This window comes from Cygnus atratus, chromosome 15 (genome assembly GCF_013377495.2).
Source record: "Cygnus atratus isolate AKBS03 ecotype Queensland, Australia chromosome 15, CAtr_DNAZoo_HiC_assembly, whole genome shotgun sequence".
Taxonomy (NCBI): domain Eukaryota; kingdom Metazoa; phylum Chordata; class Aves; order Anseriformes; family Anatidae; genus Cygnus; species Cygnus atratus.
The window spans coordinates 10,464,100-10,476,445 of NC_066376.1; the positions used below are offsets into that span (position 1 = coordinate 10,464,100).

Genomic DNA, 12,346 nt, shown 5'->3' on the forward strand with positions numbered 1-12,346 from the left:
GTAGTTCTTGGAATTGATGATTAAAACATCCAAAATCCCATTTCTCCAAAATAAAACCAAGAATCTTCAGAATTAAGCACTTTGCTGATTTTAACTGAATATAACAATCTATTTTTAGCTCACTTCTTCAAATACTGAATAGAAACAAAAATAATTTAATTGACAAATGAAATCAAGAATAATCGATATGTGACAGACTTGTAAAAGCATATAATGCTTCTTACACAATATTGAGCAGCTATACTTCTGCCCATTTAAAGAACAGATTTCCTACATTACCATAATAAACAGTTAGAAATATAGAACTTATTTTGTTTTACTTCTCTCCTAGATAACCTGAAATGGCAGGTTCTAGGATTTTCTCTTCTCTTATCAACACCTAGAGCTGTAGTCATAAAGCTCAGCCCTGTGCCTTGCCCTGCAATAGAGGACTTAAACATGGAACTTCTTGGTGCACACAGAAGATGCTCTCTGTGCTTTAGCCTTTAGACTTGCAGCCCATTTTTCTGACTCAACATTGAAACTCTTTTCACTCCTGGGCACTAAATACGAGTTATAGCCCTTGGTCTCCAGGACTCTGAGACCAAGTTATGCCCCAAATATGTTGTGGTGCTCTTTGTGCTCTCCTCCCTGGGCAAACCTTGGAGCAGCAAGCAGTATAAAGTGACTAGACCTGCAGTATAGAGTGACTTGTCTCAGCATATAGCAGAACTTCTACCAAAGATGAAAAAAAGTTTAGGTTCAAGTTTCTAAAAAACATTTAATGAACCAGTAACTGAGAAACAGAACTTCAACGTGGCTTGAAATGGTAGAGCAAGTGAGGCAGGACAACACAGCCAAGCCAGACTTCTCAGCACTGACCAGACCCATGAGCTTATGACTACACTAGCAAGCTGGCTTGATGTCAAACGGTATGGCCACACAGCTAACAGTTCTCATGTCCCAGATGGGGTGGCCCCATCCAAACCATTCACCAGGAACATTTTATTGCCCGTGTTTTCCCCAAGCCATGCCCAGACCCACAGGGCAGTGCTGCTGTATCAGAGACTATACGAACCAGTGAGTGGGCTGGACATCTGTGCTAACACTGCAGCATTAAAAAAGCCCTATTTTACTTAGTATTATAGCTTGAGTTTCTGAAAGATTCACACTTAAATAAAAAAGGAGTTTCAAGCAGATTTCAGCCAATGAAGTATAAGTACAATAGCCCAAATTTACTATAAGTTAAACTTCATCTTTTGAGAATTTTGTGTGCAAGTTTTGTGGCTTTCTGGTTTACAGCATCTCAAGGCATGCATGCACATTGGGCCAAATTAATCAGACTTGGAGACAACATGTCCCCCTTCTCCGATTTTGGATCAGCTGGTGCTACTAGATTACCAACACTGGAGTATTGCATGGTTTCCACTGCCCTCTGGGGCTGGCAATCATGAGAAATTGCAGAGACCACAGCATCAAGCATACTCCAACCTGCTCCAGTCCCTTCTCTCCTCCTGCCTATTTACTGCAGCGTGGCTTCTCTGAAGGTCAGCCATCCGGTCTGCAGACCGCTAAGATCTTTTGACTAGGATTTGGCATTTAAATAGCTTTTATTTTATTTTCAAGGCAACATTTTTACTTTTGCTTTTTGAGTATTAGTTATTCAAAAATGTCAGAGACGATATCAGGAAAAAAAAGTCTTTGTCTCTGTTTACACACACAGCTATTTTTTCTATATTGTTTTCTTGAGGATAAACACACAGGTTGGGGTTACTGGTTCATTTGTTCAGCCAATTTTGCAGAACTGTCCTTGGCATTCAGGGACAAATAATTCTTTCCAATCAGCAAAAAGGAGACAAAAGAGATAATCCAATGCTGCATTAGATTTGCAAGCAGTTCAAGGTCTCATCAGCCTTAAAGATCTTTTTTCAAACAGATGCAGAAGGTTCTCAAAGAAGTATATAGGACATTATAAACTTGAAGTAACAGTTATAACAGTAGAGACAGCAGAGGCACTACACTGTTTCTTTTCAGATTCTGATGACCTTGACTCTGTAATTACGAGCAAACAGCCCATTATTGTTATGTCTTTAAAAGACAATAATTGCCTCTACAGTTCTTGATTGCCAAGAAAATGGATTTCGATATTCATTTATCAATTACCTGGAAACATCTAATACCAAGGTTAGTTCCAAATTCTGAGTCTAATTTGCTAAAAGAAGAGATGCCAACATATTTTCCAGCCTTTGGCCAAGATCGATCTTTAAAAAACAAAATAACTAAAACAAGAAACTCCAAAAACATCAGAAAACCCACGGCTGCCATTACTTATCTACCAACAGATGCAATTTTACATTTTTTTTCTGCATAACAAACAGTTCCTCTCAATTAACAATGAAATATATCACTGAGCTAACGTGTAAAGCACGAGAGAATCTCTTAGAAAAAGCTATAGAGGCCAGGCCTGAACGTGCCAGCCACCCTTTCTTCCTACTGGTTTTAGTGCTCAGCATTTCACAAGATTTGACCGGGGTCAAAGTCATCACTTGCATGTAAACCATTGCATCACTTCACCCCAGTTAATAGATGTCATGCCTCAGCACAAGGAGAGCCTGAGGAGAGTCACATGGTGTAGGGTAAGGGAGCAAGAAGCAGCCTGAAAACCAGTCAGGCCCTGAAATTAAATAAGTTCTCTCTTTCCTGCCTGATAGCCTCTGCAACATTTTCTCTGAACTTCTAAATGTAGAAGAGATGAATTTAAAGACAACATAAACAGAGGTGGCAGTCAGTGCCTGTTCTTAATCTGTCAGACCAGCCTTACCTCACTTGGACAGAAGTCCTAGTAAGCTCAAATTGTGTGTGAAAAAGAAAAGTAGACATTGAGAGAGCTTTTGCCACTGGCTTGTGCTAATGACCAGCATAAGGTATGTGCATGGGTAATTTCTAAAGGTGGGTTTAGATGGAGTTGAAACCTTTCGCTGCAGGCAACACGAACTGGCCAGACATGAACCAGCTCTAGCCAAGAAGCCGTGCACTCCAGGCACCATTGTCTGCTACAGCAAATTCCTGCCACACATGCTTCTTCCCTTTCTGACATGTTAAAATAAAATGGAGCCTTTCTTACTTTTTTTATTATTATTTTTAATTAAAGATACCATATGCAAAATGAAACAAATAAAAGCTAAGCATGAGGTAGGAGATTCTACCTGACCTTGTACGACTTCCTGTAGTTTCCAATCCCTTTGTGAATGGGTCTTGCTCTTTTTCACATATTTTATTGATATAACATAAATCAACAATAATCATGCTCACCAACACCATTAGCCTGCATACTAAACAGCTAGAATGGTGTCTCATAAAGCTAGACGCATCTCCTTCCAGGGGAAGGAGGTAAATCAGCTAAATGGGGTTTATAAAGGTTCACTTGCTTTTGTTACACCTTTGTCACAGTTTATAATTTTCATGGGCAAACATGGAGGGGTCTTTTCCCTTCTTCAGGGTTGTATATTTCAAACACTGAAATGTGCATATGAAGTTATGATTCTTTGAATCAGATGTTCAAATAGTCTTCAAAATCAATTTAAAAACAGTGAAATATTAGAATAGAATAATTCTTTAGACAGATTTTGTAAAGGAGATGTACATTTGCAGCATTTCTTTCATAGTTACTTTGGTTCCAACAACCTGACTCAAACAGGCTGTGGCATGGCAAGGTACATCCCCACATGTCTCTGTGCAATAACCGTCTGGCAAATACTGTCCCATAACTAGAAGCTCAAGATTTATCTCCCACATGGAGAGAACCTGGTGCCATTTTGATGGTCACTAGTGAGTGCATGAAAACCTGGGCTTTGCAAAGTGATCATTTTTTGCAAATACACAGCGATTTAACCAGATAAACCTATCAGCCTTTTTGTTTAATGAAAAAATAAATTTGTTCCCGTTGACACCATTATAGACAGCATGTTGCTATTCGCCCTTCATTTTGTGGAAGATCCTTCTATCTCCTTTCCTCTTGACTGGTAAGCAATGCTTGACTGTAAGAACAAAACCAGCTGTTTGACTGTCACTGAGGAGAACAGGACGGAAATAAAAGGAGGATGTTTTGTGACTAGAACAGAGCAGCATTTTGCCTGTCAAGCTGCCTCGCTGTTGATGAGGCCACGCTTACTCCCTTATGTAAAGAGTATGCAAAAAATTCAGTGTGGTGTAGCAAGAGCCTGTCCTTGCTTTATAAAGGCGTACAAACCCCAAGTCTACCTGCCAGGTCAGTACTCTGCTTGCTAAGTATAGACTGTAAGGCAGTCATCTACGCAGAAAGTGGATAGGTTTAGATAACACTGCTTAGGGCTGCTACATAATGAGACACGCTGTAGAAGGCAATACTTGTGGCTCTCACAACTGCTCTCAAGGAGTTCCTAACATGGAAAATTATGGCACTGAGCTGCCAGTTTGCAGAAAAGGCATTGAGAAGCCACTGTTTTTTGGCTGTTCATGACCTCAGCACAACTTACCTATCCATCCTTTCACAATTCCAAAATCATTCAGCCAGCTCTGTGACACCCTTCTTTAGCTTGTCCTTTCTCAGTTTTAAAAAGGGTCTTCAAGCAATCCTCAAATCTGTTATCTCTTCCTGAGGGCCTGACCTGCTTGGTACAGACATGTAAATCCTGAGGAGTACTGGAGCTTTAAACTCCTGCTACAGCATTATCCTAATGCGCTTTCACATGCTTTTGAGATAGAATTGGAGTAATTTATGGGACCTCCCCTCATATTTTTACAACAGTGTTTTGAAAGTGATTAAGAAAGCCTTTCTCTGGAAAAAAAATAATCTTTTTTGTGGTTTGGATATACTGAGTACACAGTACAGTTCCCGGTCCAAGCCTGGGAATTTCCGTATCAGTAACATGGCATGGAAAAAGAAAAGCCAGGATGTTAAGACAAGTATCTGGGGTACTAAATTCTCACATTGCCACTTTATTTCAAGCTCTCCTGCCATGGAGGTGTGAAGGAAAAGGTGAGTTACTGTGGTGGGAGCATATGAGAGAAAAACAAAAACTGGGCTGTAAGCTATGAGCACAGCACCCTCAAAATCACGCAGTAAGACTTTAATTCCAAGTAATTTGCATTGACATGCATTCCCCACATTTGGGGAGACTTGGATGCCAGGATTTGGGTGGGCTTGTAACTACCATCTCTGCCATATGAAATCCAGTTTGGGTCCTAAGAAACCCAGGGGTTTAATTAGAAAGTACAATACTAAATGATATCTTTTACAAGTCAAAGCTGGAATTAAAAAAAAATAAGCAGCTTTTGCACTCATCTGGTGATCTTCAACACACCTTTGGTCCTCTTAAGTCCATCCAGGATTATGCCTAGGTTTTTAACCAGATCTTTGTTTCTTCTGCTAATCCTGGAGTTGCTATTACCTTCAAAGCATTGTTTGTTTTCACCTAAGTTGAGCAGTTACGCTCTACCACAAAATCCCATTCTGCTCATCACAACACGAATAAGTAACGCAAGCTCTGCTGGAAACCTGGTTCTGGCTCTTTTGTTGTCAGCTTGCTGTGACTGTATGCAACTGAGAAAGGCCACGGCCCTCAAGGGCTTCCAAAACTTTTGCCTCCCCTGGGCAAGGAGAGATAGTTTGTCTTAATGGTTCCAGATGGTTACTAGAGATTAGTATTGCTCAGTTATATTGCATTGATGATCGTTCTCAGAGCAGGCAAGCAGTAATTAATTGATTCCATCTGTATCTACATTTGGTCAGAGGGTAATTTATACTGTCCAGTCCTACAAAGCAGCAGAGGGCATCAGGTAAGATGTCCCTGGTGGGATGCAGTGATGTTTAGAGACTGATGAAACTGAAAGTCTCTCTACAGAAATGTTAATACAGAAGCTCAAGCTATTGCAATCAATTTACTATAGCTTCAAGTTTGAATACAGAATATATAATCTTGCTACGCTATAAATGTGGAAGTCTTATTTCATGACAAAATTCACCCAAATTTCAGGGACACTGAAAATAGTGCCCTCTTTCCACTCTTCGTAAAAACACTAGGTCTTCCTAAGCTTGAAAAAACATATACTTTCAATATATGGAAATCTACAGAGAGAATCTGTATGTGGTATGTTTTAAATATAGTTTGATTTAAAAATAATAATAAAAAAAAAGGTAATATATTATCAGAAGCTGCATTAACACAAGGTAATACATTTCCATTGAAGGTTGGAGACTTCTCTTCCTTACAGTTCCCCAATCTGCCCAAAGACTTTTCACTTGCAGGCTTTCCATGCAAGGCCCAGGGTTCACTGCACAGCTGATTAACAGCAGCATTGAAGTCTGGCACCGCTTAGGAATGAGATTCTCAAAAAAAAAAAAAAGAAAAAGAAAAGACTTTTGCCTTAACATGCTTTCTGCCTTCCTTTTGAAGATTTGACACACAAGAGTACTATGTATAATTTTTGGTTAGAAGGTCACATTACCTCAGAAGAGTGAAGCACCTTCTATTAATGTTTACCATTTAGAATTGAACCAGAGATTCTCTGTCAGTGACCTATTTTAGGAAACCCAGAGTGCAAGGTATTACAGTGGATATAGTGAAGTTGTTTTTCATTATTATTTTTGGAATACCTATTACTCTGCTAGGTTATTACAATTACGTATTCATGAAAGAACAATATACCTTCCTCCTCTCCGCCACAAAGATTCCCATATTTATTGTAAGTAAGGATCTTCTAGAGATCCAAAACAAAGACTGTTCAAGACTTAAGTCTCGTAACTGTCACTATACAAGAACAGAGTTAGGATCTCTACCATGTAACATTTCTATTCTGGCAGAATTTGAATTATTAGGGTGATGTAAGGGTCTTTATAGGGTTTGCATGAGAGTTCTCTGAATTAGTATTTCCAGCACTTGTCTTCTTTACTGGGGGAAGCCCATCGGCAAGCCCTGGTCTTCCAATTGATCTGTTTAACCCAGAAGACAGGGTCTGTGGACAGTTCCTTGTTTCCGGAAGGCAGGTTCTAAAGTACTGAATTACACAAATTGGATTTATTTCGTTGTTTGTTTCCATAGATGTGACTCATGGCATCACAAAAGAAACATCTGAAGGATGAAAGTAGAGTTTTTTCTTGTTAGTGGGTGCAGTTTTTCCCAAAAAGAAAAAAAAAACCTGCTGGTATTAGTACTTGAGTATCATCACTGGCCCCAGACTGATGGGCAATTTTCTTTCTGGGAAAGCTGGACCTCAGTTCATCATATTTTAAATGGGTCTTTGTGGATATTCTGCACATTTCAAATAGACGTCTAACCAATTCACTTGGTCACAAGGAGGATTCTCCACTTGGAGGATTCGTTTGGCCACAAACCTGTTAAAAACAGCCAGGTGGAAACCTCATACTTGAAAACAAGTGACTTATACGAAGGCCAACACTCTATTTTAGCTCATGCTATTGTTTGCCACCATTATTCAGTCCCTGTACAAAACAGGTAAATATAGTATTTCACTGTGGGCCTATCTATAATTGAAATAAACTTGCAAGTAATCTATTCTGTCTATGTTGTAGTACCAGCTGTCAGATCGAGCAGCACTTCGTAAATCACCTTCTGTTTAACATGCGAGTGCTGGAGTTATTTATAACTATACCATATAAACGTCACAAAGGATGTTTGGTGATTCACAGACAATAACAAAGAACATAATGTGGGACAGACATGGAAGAGAAAGCTGCCTTTTTTTTTTTTTTTTTTTTTTTTTTAAAGGCAGAACCATTTGGAATTTCTCACACTACTCCAAAGCTGTACCCAGTGGTGTGAGCATTGTCACTGGATTGGACTTCCCGCTTTGCCTAAAAACCCAGCCAGTTTTTTGTTGTTGTTGGCTTTTTTTTTGTTTGTTTTTAAAGAGTCAGACTTTATATGATGGCTTTTTGGAGTTATTTATGCTATATTTGCATAGAACAACTTGGAGAAAATTTGCATGTAGCAAGTTTGTGTCAAGTGCAATAGCTTACTGGGCTCTATCTACCTCTGAACCACCAGTTGTACCACTTGCACAGGTGACCCAAGGGACACAGATGTTGTTTTGCTAAATATGTTGAAGATGACAGCAAGAAACAGGCCCAGGGGTTCCACCAGGCTGAGGGAAAAAAGACAGGTTCTGACAAACACGGGTCAAATTAAAGACTGTGCAAAGTTGGCATATTTCTAATTTGACAACAGATCTCATTAACATCAGGATTTCCACAAAGTTAACAAAAAGTTAAATAATTATTTTTTTAAGTCTGTCAAAATATCCTCAAAAACAAAGCCCTGCTATCAGGCAGACAGACTCCTCGTTTCAGATTTTTGAGCAGAGAAAGCACTTACTCTGAGGACCCTGACACCACTACACAGAGAGTTAACCTAGAGTTGCATCCACTGCTAACTGCAGGATAATTCAGAAGAACTTACAGGTTTTTCCTCTGACTTTCAAAAACTGTATGTCACTGACTCCATGGTTACATATTGTTTATTGTTAGGGAAAGGGATTTACAAATTTATTTATTTTTTAGTCTGAAGGCCTTAAGTTATTCTCTTTGCCATTATTATTGTGCACCATGACCTGTGCTTGGTAATTTCTGGTTGACGATCATGATATGCAGCTGAAAGTTCTAAAGACACTGATAAATACAAAACAATTTTAGCTATATTGAATTGACTGCTAGAGCTTTAAGCACTGGCAAACGCAGAAAACCTTTCCTCCTAGTTACAGCTGGCTTTCCCCTTCTGCTTTTTGCTCTACTTGATCAACCGCATCACTCCAGTAGAGTGAATCTGCCAGAGATTAGATTTGCCCAGATGTTTATTCTGCACCTTTGGGAAAATGCTGTATTAAACAGATCTGTGGGCCAAAGTTCATTGATGCAGCTCTTGGGGAAGTGTTTGAACTGGTCTTCCCATACTGCAGTAACAAACATACACCAATATGCAACCCACAGCCTCCAGTTCAGATTGAATGAGTAACTCAATCCTAAATCACAGAGGTTGCAATCCTTCTATCAAAACTGCAACGAAAAGTAATATCTAGCACCAAGTACGTGTGTAGATATTACGTGGGGACGTGTTTCCTCCCAACACTACCATTTGTCCAAAGATCAGCCACTGATGTTAGTCTTCAACTCAAGTAGAACAATGAATATTACAGAAATAAGCAGTGTTTTGCTTATCGGTCAATTTTATATAATGGATCGTAAAAACAAGCATCTTTAATTTCAATCCTAAGGCTCATAGTTACACTTCAGTCTCCTATAGCTTAAATACTTCATCACGTAAGGTAGGTCTAAATAGAGAGATTAAGGTAGTACAGTGAAAATGAAAGCAACAGAAGAGTTTTTTTTAAAGAAAAAATGTTCATTCGGGATTCTACAAGGAATTCTTATTAGTTTCTTTTAAGTAATAGCATATTAGTATTTGCATGCACTACTTCAAAATCAGTAGGGATATAACATTCTGTCACCTGAAGCATTAGAAACAATTGTTAGAATTGTTTCCTAGCCATTGAATTTAATTCTCTGTGGTTGACAAAGGTTTGACAGTAATTACTGGAGATAGCGCTATAGAAGACTTCAAGGACAAACTCCACCTCAACAACAACAAACAAATTAAGCCAAAGTTTACAAATTGAAAACACACTTGGAAATTGTATCAAATCCACCATTTGTTGATGACCATTAAATTTTTCTTTATAACGTAAGAGACCTTGATGCAGCTACAGCTTTTTCTGTTCTATTTTCAAGTTTTTTTAAAACTTTTTTTTTTCCTTTTCTGATTTACTCATGTTTTATAGCAACTCAGAGAAATCAGATTTAAAAGCATCTATAAAACTTTATACCATTATCTAGTAGCTGATGCAGATGTAGTCAGCTCATCCAGCACAAGTTTTCATTGCTTGTTGAAATACTACCTAGTGGCTGCTCTTTGCAAACATAGCTAGCGTCTAAAAGCTGGAAGCTCCAAAACCAGCTATAAACCAGCCAACCAAAACCAGCCAGGCTTTATAGAGGCAGACACAGTCAATCAGATCCTGACAAAACAGGACATCTAAATGCTACGTGTATTTGAATTCTTCACACTCTTACTTTGAAATGAAGAGACAGCGTCCACATATCCTTCACAGTTCGTTAATCTTACCGGGATGCAATGGCACATTAATCAGAACTAGTGAAAGTAATGCTGTCCACAGCTGACTAATACTCAAAAGATGCCTCATTGCATTTCTTTGGAGAAGCACGTTTATCCAGCACAATATCCTTAAAGGATTTAATTCCAAACATATGCATCCTCACCATTTATATAAATAAAAATGCAAAGGATCTTTTCTCAAGTATTTCTTTTACTTAAGTAATTTCATTGTTAAAAAAAAAAAGTCTGGAAAATTCCCTATTACACCTCCTTACATTTCACTTGAGAGTTAATTTATAACTTTAGTGAGATAAAGCCTATGACAGGTGAGAGGGAGACATCGGCTTACTAAATGTCTTGCAGTTTAAGAAAAAAATGAAGATGAGTATTAGAAAACAGAGCATTAGTACAGCTTGACAATTGAAGACCATACATTAAAAGACATAACTTCAGAGCATACACTGGAGCTGGCAGATTAACTACTATACAGAAGTTTGGGAAGACTGCAACAGATTCTTTGACTAGTCTTTCACCATTTTGACTGATCACTAGAAATCAATACCACGGGTGCCACAGAAAGTACGTTCATGGGCTGTGTCCTTACTGCTTTTTTTTTCCCCAAAAAAATATCTTTAGGAATTAGATTTTTAAAGTTAAACAAGATCAATCATTACTTTAATCATTGTTCTGCTGCTTTGTTTTATTAAGCAATAGATATTGCCCTTTGAGGTTTTGAATTTTTAATGCAGTTTTAATTCATAATAGTCCTCTGTACTCCACTGATCTGTATTACTCCCATACTATTATAATTGCAAACAGAAATTGTCCATACAGCAAATCCAGAATGTTTCCATGGAGCAGCAAGCAACATATGGAGCTCTGAAACGCTTGCTTAGAATGGATACATTTTAAATATTAAGAGGGTTTAAATAACATCATAATAACAATAACTTAGACCTAGACTTTAAAGAAACTGTAAGTGCACTTAATTCTTGCAATAGCGTAGTCCAGACTGGGGCTAGTTTACTGTATTTAATTGGTTTGAAAACACCCCTTTCACCTCTCCTCTCCGCCCTCTTTGGAGCACATATCCACTTTGCTGCACCTTTCCCAGGAGACCTGACTGGTCTTGAGCAAGTGCTGATAACAGTCCCTCACCAAATTGTGATTTTCTGTATATTAATAGCACATTTACAGTGTCTTCAAGATAAATAAATAACTCCCTTGAATTTTCAGAAGAGCTAAATGTAAGCACAAACTTCAGAAGCCACTTGGAGCCAAAAACTGTGCCCCAGCACAGGTACTGCAGTTCTATAGCATGAAAGTAAGAACAACCACAAGAACGTACCCTGCCAGAGATGAATTTTGATAGCTGCTTCTGACTCTGCATTTAGAAACTGCTATTGGCTGAGGAAACCTTTCCAGCCACCTGCCCAGATCCTCCAGGAAGGGCTCACCCCCACCCTTCCACCGTTACTCACCCAGCAGACAGGTGGGGCCATGATCCTAAATTAGACTCAGCCAATCCTCCTGTAATGGGAGGGCAATCAAATCTGTAGGCATTAATTAAATCAAAATACCAGTAGGCTCACTCTAATTTTACTGAAATTTCAAAGATCCTGGGAATCAATAGATATGCAAAAAGTTTTGCTACTGTGCTTCTTTGCCTTTTTATCATAATAAGAGATGTATATATCTTATCCCCTGTGGCTTTTTTAAGTACTAGGGAGCGCTATAATGCAAATACAGCGGAAGAATGTAAAGCAGGAGCACAAGAAAAGTGAATAAAATCAACTCGTTTTAATAATATGAATCACAGTTTTCTTAGCATCAAACTATTTATCTACAGGTTGGTGTTAATCTACAGTTTGGTAAAGAAATGTATTTGCTTTATCAGCAGGGCATAGGAAGGGCTGGGGTTGGGTAACACCTCCAACCTTTCCTCGCGTGGTGCTCTGGGTAGGAACCAGGAGTACCTGCAGCCCCGGCAGAGCTCTGCAGCTCCTCAGCCCCATGTCAGAACATCGTTTGACCTCCACTAATCTGCAAGATAAAGCAGATAGGAGAGCTGTCTGGGCACTTAGGAAGCACACGCTGTACCCTTTCTAAGTGGATGCAAGGAAGTGTGTCTGTATGAGTAGCATGCCCTCAGCTGCCCTTGTAGCAATGGGGTTGGTGTCCCCAGCTAAATGCTACGCACA

At 38.9% G+C, this 12,346-nt stretch overlaps 1 protein-coding gene across 1 annotated transcript in view; it reads left to right on the forward strand.

Moving 5' to 3' along the window:
- SHISA9 (shisa family member 9) overlaps nucleotides 1-12,346 on the forward strand; it is a 175,456-nt gene that overhangs the window by 38,857 nt on the left and 124,253 nt on the right. The gene's annotated exons all lie outside the window — the stretch shown is intronic.